General features: G+C 47.0%; 1 protein-coding gene across 2 annotated transcripts in view; it reads right to left on the bottom strand.

The window, feature by feature from the left end:
• RHBDL2 (rhomboid like 2) overlaps positions 1-12,616 on the bottom strand; it is a 48,619-nt gene extending 36,003 nt beyond the window's left edge. The window contains exon 1 of one of the 2 annotated variants that reach the window (XM_055341978.1): positions 12,562-12,616. The gene's annotated coding sequence lies outside the window, so the exon portion shown is untranslated. Of the gene's footprint in view, positions 1-2,681; positions 2,738-12,561 lie in introns of those variants that run through there. The other variant, XM_055341980.1, reaches the window with a different exon arrangement.
• Between the last annotated feature and the right edge of the window lie 867 nt (positions 12,617-13,483).

Below are 13,483 nucleotides of genomic sequence, written 5' to 3'. Positions count from 1 at the left end.
TCCAGGTTGGTAAGCACAGTAAGGCACCGGGAGAATGAAACACCCAGAGATCTCATGGAAGCTCTGCATCCTTTCCCATCCGCCCTGCCCCACGCATCTCTTCCATTTGGCTGTTCTTGAGTTGTCTCCTTTATATATTTCAAAGAAAAAAAAAAATCAGTAATAATAAGTAAAGTCCTCTCCTAAGGTCTGTGAGCTGTTCTAGCAAATTATTAAGCCAAGGAGGGGGTCATAGGAACCCCAATTTATAGCCAGTTGATCAAAAGTACTGGAAGCCCAGATCTGCAACTGGCATCTGAAGCAGGGAGCAGTCATGGGCACTGAGTCCTTACCCGGTGGGGTAGCTGGTGTCAGAAATGCCCCGTGTGAAAAAACCCACATATTTGGTGTCAGAAATGTGAGTACGAGTCAAGAAATAGTTTTTTCTCTTCCTACCCAATGTGCCTTCCATCAGATTCATTCACTGGTGTCCATCAGCCAGAATCAGTTTTCCGTCCCTTGGCACCAAGAACCTGCTAACACCCGAGTAGCCAAGAAACTCTTCTAAGCTCTATGTGGGGTCTTCCTGTTGGCAAGTTAAACTCCTGTCTTGTTCTGCGTTGGGGAGACACGGAGACATGGAACCAGGGGACCTGCTCTCTGGCCTAGACCCTGCCACTCCCCGGTTGTGCAGGCTGGAGCCAGTCGCTCCCCTGCTCTGAGCCCTGGCTCTTACCTGCGGGGTCAAATGGATGGTCTGCACTAGACCAGTAGTTCCCCCAAACTAGTTCTGCCTTAGAATCCCCTGGAACATTTGTTTTTCGACATGTTTTTATACAGCCTCCTGGGCCCCACTCCTGAAAAAACTCTTTTTTTTTTTTTTTTTTTTTTTTTTAAGATTTTATTTAGGTGCTGCCCCGGTGGTTCAGCAGTTTCAGGCTGCCTTTGGCCCAGGGCCTGATCCTGGAGACCCGGGATCGAGTCCCACATCGGGCTCCCTGCCTGGGGCCTGCTTCTCCCTCTGCCTGTGTCTCTGCCTCTCTCTCTCATGAATAAATAAATAAAATATTCTCTGTGTCTCTCAGGAATAGATAAATAAAATCAAATATTTTATTTATTTATTCATGAGAGAGAGAGGCAGAGACACAGGCAGAGGGAGAAGCAGGCCCCAGGCAGGGAGCCCGATGTGGGACTCGATCCCAGGACCTGGGGATCATGACCTGAGCTGAAGGCAGACGCTCAACTGCTGAGCCAACCGGGTACCCCTGAAAAAACTAATTTAATAGATGTAGCAGGTCTCTGACAAGTGACATGGAGAACCATAAACTAGGGGCTCCGGGGGCCCACTCCTCTCACAGACTCTGTGATCTTCCAGTGGAAACCAGAGGCACTTTTATTGCTGGATTCCTTGTGCCCAGAAAGTTCCTGGCACACAGGAGGTGTTCGGAAAATCCTAGCGTCTCGGTAAAGGGTAAATAAACTCTCTGCGACTTTTCTGTAAATCTAAAATTATTCCAAAATAGAGTTTATTTAAAAGAATACTGGAAGGAAGGAGAGGGGAATTCTACGAAGACCACATTAACCAAGAGCCTTATAACACTTTGTGTTGAAAAGTGCCCTCCACCGCCCTGTTCCTCTGCACCCCCCTCCCCACCCCATGCTCTGCTGTCACGGAGCCCTCAGAGGAGACCCCCAAGGCCACCACTCTGCAATGGCTACAACAGGGCTTGTCACCTGCCTTTTTGCTGGGCACCGTGAAGACCCGAGTTCTGCTCCCAGCACACCCCTTAATTTCCCTGTGTCTCAGTTTCCTCGGCTATAAAGCAGACCCCCCCCTTCTCCCTTCAGTATCCTATAGAATTATTGTAAGAAACAAATGAAATAATAAGATTTGCCGTAAAGGTGAGCACTTCCTACCTGCCAGATTCTATGCTAAGCCTTTGAGGAGCAATCTCTTCATTAATTTTCACAACAACCTCATAAAATAGGATAATAACCAAAAATGAAAATAAAAAAATAAAATAAGAGGGGCGTCTGGGTGGCTCAGTGGTTGAGCACCTGACTTCAGCTCAGGTTATGACCCCGGGGTCCCGAGATCGAGTCCTGCATCAGGATCTCCCCATGGGGAGCCTGCTTCTCCCTCTGCCTGGGTCTCTGCCTCTCTCTGGGTGCCTCTCACGAATAAAATATTTTTAAAAATAAAATTAAATTTTAAAAAGATTATAACATCCTCATTGGGTAGTTAAGGAAATGCAGGCTTCCAAGTACCTTAATCAAGGTAATCCCACCAGTGATGGGAGGGCTGGGCCAGGAGCCCCAGGCATCTGACTCCAGACCCGGTGTGAGCCTCTGCCCTCTGGTTTCTGCACACCAAGTGTTAAAGAAGTGCACACCTTCACGTTGACTATTCGCATCCATCCTTCCCTCTCCCCTAATCTCCTTCATCTTCCTCCAACTCCCCCACACACAGACCCAGACCAGAGCCTGGGAGTTTCCAAATGACAGCTGTGAAGGGGCAGGTCATGGGCCTGAGTCTGGGGCTGGGAATCCCCACCATTCCCACTGCTGCCCTCGGGAGTCAAGAGAGAAACAGGCACCCAGGGAAGGAAAAGGATTTGCCTCTCTGAAAACCCAAATGTCTAAGTCTGGCTCACCTTCACCTTCTTCACCTCCCCCAGGAGAGCACAGGCAAGGCCACCCACCTTAGGACAACTCCTCTCTGGCAGAAGAGACTTTTGATCATTAGTTTGTGCCGCTTTCCTACTTGCATTCAAATGAGTAGGTTTTTAAATATCTGAATTATTTCTTTAAGCCGCTGGCCCCACCCATTCACTGGTACCAGGCGGGGCCCCTGCCAAGGCTGAGTCCAGCCTTGATGTGGCCTGGGAGCCCAGGAGGCTGGGCGGCAGGCTGGGCTGGGTGTACCCAACTTTTGCCCAGCCGGGCCTCGTGGGGAGGCTTTTGGTGGTGTTGCCAGGCAACCTTGGTAATTGGAGAGGCCACAGATTGGGCTTCTGGGCCACGGAGATTAACAGCCTCCTTCATCACACTGCAGACCATCATTATGCCCAGTTCCAGAGGCCTGCAGCCATCTCTGCGGTTATAGCCTGAAAGAGTGCTTTTTTAGCTACAGAAATTAAGAACCGGCTTTTCAATATTATGGGTTTGTGGCTGTGGTTGTTTTCTTTTTGCTACCTCTCTGAGGATACACTTGGAACAAATACGCAGGCGATTTAAACACAAAACAAAACAGAAATGCCCTCACAAACCCCCTTATCCAAAAGTTTTTCTTATTCCTAAAGCAAAGCAAACTTGCACTCACTGTGAGGGCAACTAAGGTAGAGACACTGTGCTTCCTGAGGTCTGTGCATGCCCACTACGTGTGAAACTTCTTCCTTGGAATCCCACACAACTGTGGCTGTGGTTCAGGGTGGGGGAGCCAGGGCCTTGGTCCTCAGCAAGGCCTCTCTCAGCAGAATAATTTGTTTGTGTCTCCCCCATTCCACAAAATCACAATGCCTCCCCTTCCCAGTCGACAGCCACTTTTACCTCTACTATTTCAATGGGTCTTCCTGGCTGCCCTGGGAAGAATGATGTCATTACTATGCCCATTTTACAGATGAACAACTAAAGCAAAAGAGGCCCCCGTGCTCATGTGCCTACCTCGCCACACCGAAGCTGAAACACAAAACCATTTTTCTGAGGCATCTGGAGATCCTGGGCTCTCCACTAACCACACTGCTTCCCCCAGAGCTAAGATAGGACACATGTCTTTGTACCTTATTACAATTTAAGTAACAGTAATAATAATACACACTGGTGTAGACACAAGAACTTCATCCTGCATCTCATACTGTCCTCAACACAACATCCTTGCTGTTTGTGGTCAGGCTTTCAAAGCTGCCTCATGTACACTAAGGAATATAGTCTGGAAAAATCACCAGGGATGGACACCCTATTAAACCAGGTTAAAAATAAAATAAAATAATAAAATAAAATAAAATAAAATAAAATAAAATAAAATAAAATAAAATAAGCCAGGTTAACCAAGTACATCAGGGTATGGGGCTGAAGGAAAACATTGACCCTGAGCCATTTCCGCCTTCATTCGAGGAGCTGACTCTGCTTGATAGCATGGTACAACCATGTGGGTCCCTTAAGTAAGGAGGGAAAATCATTGCTTTCATTAGATATCTGTAGTTATTCTTTTTTTTTTTACTTTTTTTTTAATTTTTTTTTTATGATAGTCACAGAGAGAGAGAGAGAGGCAGAGACATAGGCAGAGGGAGAAGCAGGCTCCATGCACTGGGAGCCCGATGTGGGATTCGATCCCGGGTCTCCAGGATCGCGCCCTGGGCCAAAGGCAGGCACCAAACCGCTGCGCCACCCAGGGATCCTTTTTTTTTTTTTTTTAATTTTTTTTTAAATTTTTTGTAATTATTCTTTAAGAGGGCTTTCACTGCCTCATCTACAATGTTTCTTGAATAGTGGCCCATTGATAGCGACCAACTGAGCCAGTTTGTGTGGGAGTAGGGATTTCCTGGGATGTGAGACTTGGGGTGCTAAAATCAGGATAGTCCTGGGCAAACTGAGGACAGTCACCTCTCCTGGACCACCTACATCAGAAACATCTGGGGACGTCAGGCGAAGATGGCCGATTCTAGTCCTCTGGCAATGGTTCCTAACCTGGGCTACACGTCAGAATTATCTGAGATTGTATACAAATACGACTGTCTGGGCTTAGGAGTCCAGCTCATCAGTGGCATCAGAGCCTCTGGAGCTGGGGCCTGAGTACCGGTATATTTTAATGTGCAGCCTAGACTAAAAACCTCTACCCTAGAGATTTAGATTCAGAGGGTCTGGACTGGGGTCTTGCCCAGGAATCTGCATGCCTTTTTGACAGCTCCTTGGGGGCCCCTTAAGGTATACTGTGGCTTGATAAGCAATGAATTCTTATGTGATGTGTGCATTCGCTGCAAAAGCATTCCCTGAATGCCTTATATATGTTGGGTTCTGGAAACATAAGGAAAAAACAAAACAAAACCAAAACACCTCCTGTTCCCAGGTCCTCCCTATCCAGTGAGGAATAAAGATCTATAAATAGTGCCAACATGGTATATTGCAATTTAGATTTATAAGTGAGTCAGCACCATCAGGATGATTATGGTTAATCAGTTCCCAGAAGCCTAGTGTGATAGATTAATGATGGAGTATAAGTATATTATTTGCCATTCCTCCCACTAACAGGTGGGGTTTGTTTCTCCTGCCCTTGGATCTGGGCTAGCCCTGTGACAGGTTCTGACCAATAATACATAGCAGAAGTAGTACATTCCAAGGCCAGACCTTGAAAGATTAGCAACCCCAGTCTTGTTCTTCTTGGACACCTAAGACCATAAGAAGGTTGAAGACTGGGGCACCTCGCTGGCTCAGTCAGTAGAGCATGCAACTCTTGATCTTGAGGTCATAAGTGCAAGCCTCACCCTGGGTACAGAGCTTGCTTTTAAAATAAATAAATAGGGGGGACTCCTGGGTGGTCCAGCAGTTGAGCGTCTGCGTTCGGCTCAGGTCATGATCCTGGGGTCCTGGGATTGAGTCCCACATCGGGCTCCCCGCAGGGAGCCGGCTCCTCTCTCTGCCTGTCTCTGCCTCTCTCTCTGTGTCTCTCATGAATAAATAAATAAAACCTTTAATTAATTAATTAATTGATTAATTGATTAATTAAAATAAATAAATAAGAAAGTTGGAGGGCCTGTGATGTAATGGGCACAGGTATTATACAAGACTGATGCATCACTGAACTCTATCTCTGAAACTAATAATATATTATATGCTAATTAATTGAATTTAAATAAAAAAATAGGGGATCCCTGGGTGGCTCAGTGGTTTAGCCCCTGCCTTTGGCCCAGGGTGTGATCCTGGAGTCCTGGGATCGAGTCCTGCGTTGGACTCCTGGCATGGAGCCTGCTTCTCCCTCTGCCTGTGTCTCTGCCTCTCTCTCTCTCTCTCTCTCTCTCTCTCTCTCTATGCCTATCATGAATACATAAATAAAATCTTAAATAAATAAATAAAAATAAAGTTCTTGTGAAAGACAAAAAAAAGAAAAGTGGAATAAATAAATTAAATAGATAAATAATAAACTAAATTTTAAAAGAAAGTTTATTACCCTGAAGCTAGCATGCTATGAGGAAGTCCCAATCTATTCATATGGAGAGAGAGGCCACTTAGAGAAAAGAAGCCTCCACTTACATACAGGTCTGGCACTTCTGTGCTCCTCTTTTTTTTTTTTTTTTAAGATTTATTTATTTGAGCGAGAGCCAACATGTGCACATGTGAGTAGGGAGAAGGGCAGAAGGAGAGGAAGAGACTCTCCAAGCCGACTCCCCACTGAGCAGAGCCCCACTCGGGGTGGGCTCTCATGACCCTGAGATCATGACCTGAGTGGAAACCAAGAGTCCAACGCTCAACTCACTGAGCCACCCAGGTGCCCCTGAATGAAGCCTTCTTAGACTGTACAGCCCAGCTCATCCATTATCTGTAGACAGCCAAGCTGCTGACCCCAGCCGACAGCTCACAGAGCAGAACTGCTCAGCTGAACTCTGCCCAAATGCCAGACCCACAGAATCACGATAAAATAAAACGATTGTTTTAAGCTGCCACATTTTAGAGTGATTTGTTAATATAGCAAGAGTTACCAACATACCTCATCAGAACCAGAAGACAGATGGCATCCCACACCATTCTGCATTCCCATTAACATTATTCATCTCACTACCTCTCCGCAGAGGAGACCCCCAGTGTCCTACCTGAAATCTTTTCCATCTTGGTTTCCACTCCTGTCTCCCTCCACAACAAACAAATACAACCATAAATCAGAGTATAGCAACTTAGCTTAAAACCTCTCAATGGTTTCTCACTGTCTTCGAGATGAACACAGGATCCTTACTGGGGCTGGTAAGGTCCTATATGACCTAGTTCTTGCTTTCTTGGTGGAATTTTACCACTCCCTCCCAATATCTCTGTTCTTGCTTTTATATACAAATACATGTATTTCTTAGTTGAAGTATAGTTGACATACAGTACTACATTAGTTTCAGGTGTACAATATAATGATTCAACAATTATTTACATTACAAAATGCTCACCATAATAGGTGTAGGGACCATCTATCATCATACAACATAATAGTACTATTGACTATATTCCCTATGTCGTACTTTTTATCCCCATGACTTATTTATTTTATAAGTGGAAGTTGATACCCCTTATCCCCCTTCACTCACCTCACCTATGAGTCTGTTTCTATTTTTATTTATGCATTTGCTTAGCTTTTTAGATTCCACATATACGTGAAGTCATATGGTAGTTGTCTTTCTGTCTGACTTATTTCACTAGCATAATACCCTCTAGATCCATCCACGTTGTTACAGATGGCAAGATTTCCTTCTCTTTTTTATGGCTGAGTAGTGGAGATATATATATATATACCACATCTTTACCCATTCATCTGCTGATGGACACTTAGGTAGCTTCCGTATCATGGCTATTGTAAATAATGCTACAATAAACATACGGATGCATGCCTCTTTTTGAATGTGTCTTTGTTTTCTCAAGTAAATACCCAGAAGTAGAATTACTGGATTGTACGCTATTTCCATTTTTTAATTTTTAAAGAAATCTCCATGTTGTTATACATGAGTTCTTCTCTCTATCCCAAGAACACCCCAAGCTCTCTCCAGCCTCAGGGTCTTTGCATTTGCTGTTCCCTTGACCTAAATATCTCTCCTCCACCCCTCCCACACACTTTAGCATATATATACACAAGGCTCCTTTATAACAGAGTACCTCCTTGGGAAGTCTTCCCTGACCCACCCCTCTGCCCGCCCCATATATTCTAGCACATTCTCCTGCTCATTTGCTCCCAGCATTTGTCACTATCTAAAAAAATCGGATGCTTATTCATTGTCTTTTCTACTAGAATATAAATTCCAGAAAAAGTAGAAAATGTGTATTTTTTTACTCTATCTGTAGGTGCTCAGGAAATGTTTGCCGAATAAACCATCAAGGAATGAAGAAGGAAGCATGGAGTGATAGAAATCACAGCAGTCAGAAATGCCTAATCTTGCTTCACTTGGGCTTCTGCTTACCCGTGGACAAGTCACTTCAGCTCACCTGATCGGGAGCCTCATCCCCACCTGAGGCACATGGCCAGTGATGTGTACACGAGCCACATGCCAGAAGTCTTCACATAGTTTTGCTCACAAATCCCCATTAGATTTTGAAAAAGCCATGGCCCTCTCACACGTTTTACGATAATGACTAAAATTTTTCAAAAGTTAAAATAGGTTCCAAGACAGAACTTTCTGGTGTTGTCTTATTAGAAACATGCTTTCAGATAGGTTTTCATCTAAACCTTGGAGCTCCAGATGTAGCTCGTTCAGTGTTTGGAAAATGTCTGCCATGTAATCCAATTGTCAAAGCCAATCCTCACCGTCAAACCAATTAGCCAAACCAGAATAATTTTCTGTCTGTAAGAAAATCTATCTTCATTTTTTAAATTTTCTATTAAAAAAATAAATAAATAAAATAAAAAAATATAAAAATTTCTATAAATGAATTTATCTGTATCCACACAACAATCAACTGAAGTCCCAATTAATTCTACAATACACAGATAAAAGAGCTAAGGCACTTCAATTCAAAGTAGAGTAGCATAACGGTTAAGGGTACAAATTCTAGAAAGGAGGCTCTGGAATTAAAGTCCTGATTCTACCACTTAATAGCTCTGTGGCCTTGGGCAACCTATTAAACCTCTGGTTACTGGGGCACCTAGCTGGCTCAGTTGGGAGCATGTGACTCTCAATGTCAGTGTCATGAGTTCAAGCCCCACATTGGGAGTGGAGCTTACTTTAAAAATAACAATAAAATAAAATGAAAAGTAAATTCTAAGAGCCTACACTGAGGTACCACCCTTTCAGTTTATTTTATCTAATCCCTAAGGAACAAAGCATTCTCCAATTGTCATTCTGGTTTTATAGCCCCGAGCAATGCACCATAAAAAGATTCAGGACAAATCTAGTAAAGCTAGAGAAGGGAAACAAAGCTGAGTTAGGGGCTCCAGGCAGGCTCAGAAGCGGAACATGCAACCCTCAGGCTCAAGGTCTTGAGTTCAAGCCCCACATTGGGCATGAAGCCCACTGAAAGAAAGCAAGGGAAAAAGCAAGCAAGAAAGCCAGAAAGTAAGAAAGCAAGAAAGAAAGAGTTCACAAGGAGAGCTTAAAAGAATCCAGCCTGGGGGGCCTGAGTGGCTTAAGAGGTCAAGTGTCTGACTCTTGATTTCAGCTCACGTCTTGATGTCAGGGTTGTGAGTTCAAGTCCCACATTGGGCTCCATGCTGGCCATGGAGCCTACTTAAAAAATAATAATAATAACAAAACACCAAAATCTAAAAAAAAAAAAAAAAATCCAATAAAGCAGTTTCCTTTCAGGAAAGAATACCTGTAGAATCTGAGGGTCTGGAAACTGATTCTCTGAAAGCTATCCACGTCCATGTACCCCTAGTACCATGTTCAACACAAACTCCCAGGACACATTCACAGCCCAACATAATTCCTGGTGCCCCACCCACTCTCTCCTTTACATAACAAAGCACAGATCAGCAAGCGGTAAACCCCAGAATTTGCCCCAGATTATACAAATGTAAATCATTTGTAAATATCAGTACTTCTAGAAAGAAGAGATTGGCTGCAACCCAGCACACAGCTGAGGACAAAACACAGTGGATCAGGACTCAAGGCAACCTAGGAAGCCCTTTGGGAACCATTATTATGTCCTTAAAAGGAAGTCCTAACCCAGGTCCTAAAGAAGGCTCATTTCCTTAAGCAGAGAGGAACCCTGTCAGGCCTAGAGACCTGAGTGCCATTTCCCTGACCCCCATGCATCAGCCACACTTCTGAAATACCAGTCCTCCTTTTGCTAAATCTCTTCAATAGTTACCCAATACCCTTGGTGTAAAATCTAGGTTCCTTAACAAGGCCCATGGCCTGAGCCCTGCCTATTTATCCATCATTCTTCCATAGACATTCTACACTTCAGCCATATTGAGCCCCTAGCAATTCCAGCTCCCACCCTCCACTAGGCCTTTCCAGGAGCATCTCTCTCTGCTAGAATATCTTCCCTCCTCAATTTGTTCTCCTGGTGAATTTCTTTTCTAAATATTATTTTTTAAGATTTTATTTATTTATTTGAGATAGAAGGAGCAAGCACAAGCAAGGGGAGGGGCAGAGGGAAAAGGAGAAGTAGGCTCTCCACTGAGTAGGGAGCCTGACATGGGGCTCGATCCCAGGATTCACAACCAGAGCCAAAGGCAAATGTTTAACAGACTGAGCCACCCAGGGGCCCCTTCTGTTTGTTTGTTTGTTTGTTTGTTTGTTTGTTTGTTTTAAGGTTTTATTAATTTGTTTGAGAGAGAGAGAGAGAGAGAGAGAGCAAGCTGGAGGTAGGAGCAAAGGGAGAGAGACTCTCCAGCAGATTCCATACTGAGCACAGAGCCCAATGAGGGGCCCAATCCCACAACCCTCAGATCATGACCTGAGCAGAAACAAGAGTTGGACGCTTCACCAATCGAGCCACCCAGGGGCCCCTCTTCCGGTGAACTTCTAATACCTGCTTCAAGACTGTCCTAAGCACTTCCTCTGCAAAGCCTTATAAGCATCTACCATGAGCCTGCCATTGGCTGGGCCCTGAATACAGTAGGGAACAAAGGAGCCGTGGTGGAATTAAACTCTCCTAGTTCCCTCTGCAGCCTCTGCTCCTAAGGTACCATGTCTTCTTTGTATGATCACCATCTCATCCATGGCTACACGGGTCTACAAGGTGCTGGTTACACAGTTGTGAACAGACATGGCCCCTGCCCTCTTGTGACCAACAGAGCACTTGATTGAATAAATGATGGATGAATGAATGAATGGATTAATGAATTGGGAAGGCGTGTGCTCCTCCCCACTGGGATGAAGGGGCCCAGAGTAGATGTAGGAGAAGAGAGAAGCCCGTGTCTAGGAAGCTGGGAGAATGATGCCGTCCTTTTGATCTTTCTGATCAACAGGAGCTGGAAAGACAGCAAGGAGTTGAACCGAGAGCATAGAGCCTGGAGTCTGACCTAGACTTGAACTCTGGATCCAGGACTTACTAGCCCACTGACCTCAGGCAATCCCCTAGCCTGTCTGGATCTTCATTTCCTCACCTGTAAATTGGGGCTAACAATAATACCATAACAGGGTTGTGATTCAAGGAGATAATGGGTTTAAAAGCCCTTAGCCTGGGGCCAGGCAGACTTGGTTTTAGAAATTGGTAATTGCCATCACTTGCTCAGTGTGAGTGCAAATTCAGATCCTGCTGAGAACTGCATCTCCCTCCACTGGGGTCCCAGCCCTGGTCCCAGGTTCTTATCTGAGACCCACAGGAGGCACCTTCCCCATCCAGTGCCACCCCCACGCCTACTGAGCCTCCCTCTCCCTTCTCCACCTCTCCCTTCACTACCCATTCTGGATTTCCAAGCTTGCCTAAGTCCTTTCAAGACCAGGGGCTGTCTTATAGATCTTTACCAGCCCATAGGGAGGTGGAGGTGGCATGGAAGGAAAGGGGCCCAAGAAGGGAAGAGCCTGGTGTTTGTTGAGGCCCCACCATTGGGGGGGGGGGGAGGGCTTGGCGCCTTGGCTCATGGCATCTTCCTAACAATATCACTTTACCAGGCCTCGGGAAGTGAACAGAAAAGAGATGGGACCCGAATCCAAGTGTCTCCAAGATAATCTTACCCTAGGCCCCCCTGCCCACCAGTCTATCATTATTAAATGTGTGTGAAATAAATGTCAGTTTTCCTATTCCCAGGAGGAGCCTGTGTGCCCCCCTCCCCGGGAGGGCAGGTATATGCTCTGAGAGTGATGAATAAGCAAGTGAATAATAGAAATCCCTCAGACACCCACAGCAGGAAGGAGGAAACGAAACCCCGGGGGGAGGGGCCCAGGGGGAGGGGCCCAGAGACTGTCTTCCCGGGCTGAGGTCTCCAGGACCGGCGCCCCGACACAGGGGCGCAGAACCGGCTCAGGCTGGAGGGACAGGAGTTGGGGGACAAAGGGGGGGAGGGGGGTTGGTTATTGTGGCAAGTGTGATGTAGGGACAGAAGGCCAGTGATTGACCAGGGCTGGAAAGGAGGATGGCATCACCTGGTCGTCCCCCCCCCACACACACCCTGTCCTGGGGAGCTGGGGGTGGGGGAGGAGAGAAGCCAGATAGCCCCCCACTCCTGACTCAACATGCAACTTTTATTTATTTTTACCGTTTAATTGTCTATTTATTTCAGTGACCTCTATGCCCACCCTGGGGCTCGAACTCAGGACCCCCAGATCAGGAGCCCCGCGCCCCTGGGGCTGCGCGGGCCCCACGCCAGTCCCGTCCGCCTGCAACTTGTAAAATGAAAGTTGCGGGATCCCCAGCCGCCCTCCCGGGGATTGTTCCGGAAGAGTGTCCCTCGGCAGGCGGGCTGCCCGCCCCCCGCCCCAGGGCGCCCCTCGGCGGGTCCCCGCTCACCTGCAGAGGCCACGCGCCCGGGCCCCCGCCTTCCTGGCCGCCGGCGCCCAGCGCTCCCGCCGCTCCTCCGGCCCCTCCCCAAGCTGAAATCGTCCCGGCAGGTCCCGGCGCCCGGCCCACGGGGAGGGAGCCTGCTGGAGTCCCCTCCCCCCGCACCCCGTCCGCACCCCGCCCGGCAGGCCCAGGCCCCTTGCGGGGCTGCCCTGGATGAAGGAATCCTGCCTGGGTCTGAGCCGGGGACCTGGGACAGTCGCAGGTTGTCCTCTGTGGCCCCTCCTCCCAGTCCTACCTTCCTGCCAGGTCCCTCCGGGCCCAGCCCCCTGGGACAGCCCCCACCCCACCGCCCTGCAGGGTGGTCTCTCTGTCACCCCGCCAGGCCTGGCACTGGCCACCAAATCATCTGATTTGGTGACCCTCAGATTTCGTCACAAGCCCCCTGGGTTCTCTACCAAACTGCTCCTACCTTGGTCCCTGGTGAAACAGGTTTACCAGTTTCCGATTATTCATGCAATGCGTTTTGGGAGTAATTCCCATTGCAGTAGGCCCCCGAGGGGGCCCACATGCCCTTAAATAATTGTTACACATTATTTAGGATTTGTACGCCAGTGGCTTGTGACCCTTGTTAATGTGAATCCGTACCTACAAAATCGCACTTCTGAGAATCTTTTTTTTTTTTTTTAAGATTTTAAAGTAACCTCTGCACCTGATGTGGGGCTCAAACCCACAACCTTGAGATCAAGGGTCCTATGCTCTACGGACTGAGCCAGCCCGTTGTCCCTCAGTTCTGAGATATTAAGCGCACGTTTCTCAGCTTGCAAAATTCAGAGCCTGCTCCTGAACTTGGTGACTTCACCAAGCTCATGTTAACTCTTTGGGGCCATCGGATCAGTCTTTGCAAGGCTACCCCCCTAGCACCATCCCT

Source organism: Nyctereutes procyonoides, unplaced genomic scaffold, assembly GCF_905146905.1.
Source record: "Nyctereutes procyonoides isolate TBG_1078 unplaced genomic scaffold, NYPRO_anot_genome, whole genome shotgun sequence".
Taxonomy (NCBI): domain Eukaryota; kingdom Metazoa; phylum Chordata; class Mammalia; order Carnivora; family Canidae; genus Nyctereutes; species Nyctereutes procyonoides.
This window is presented reverse-complemented; position numbering and strand designations above follow the sequence as displayed.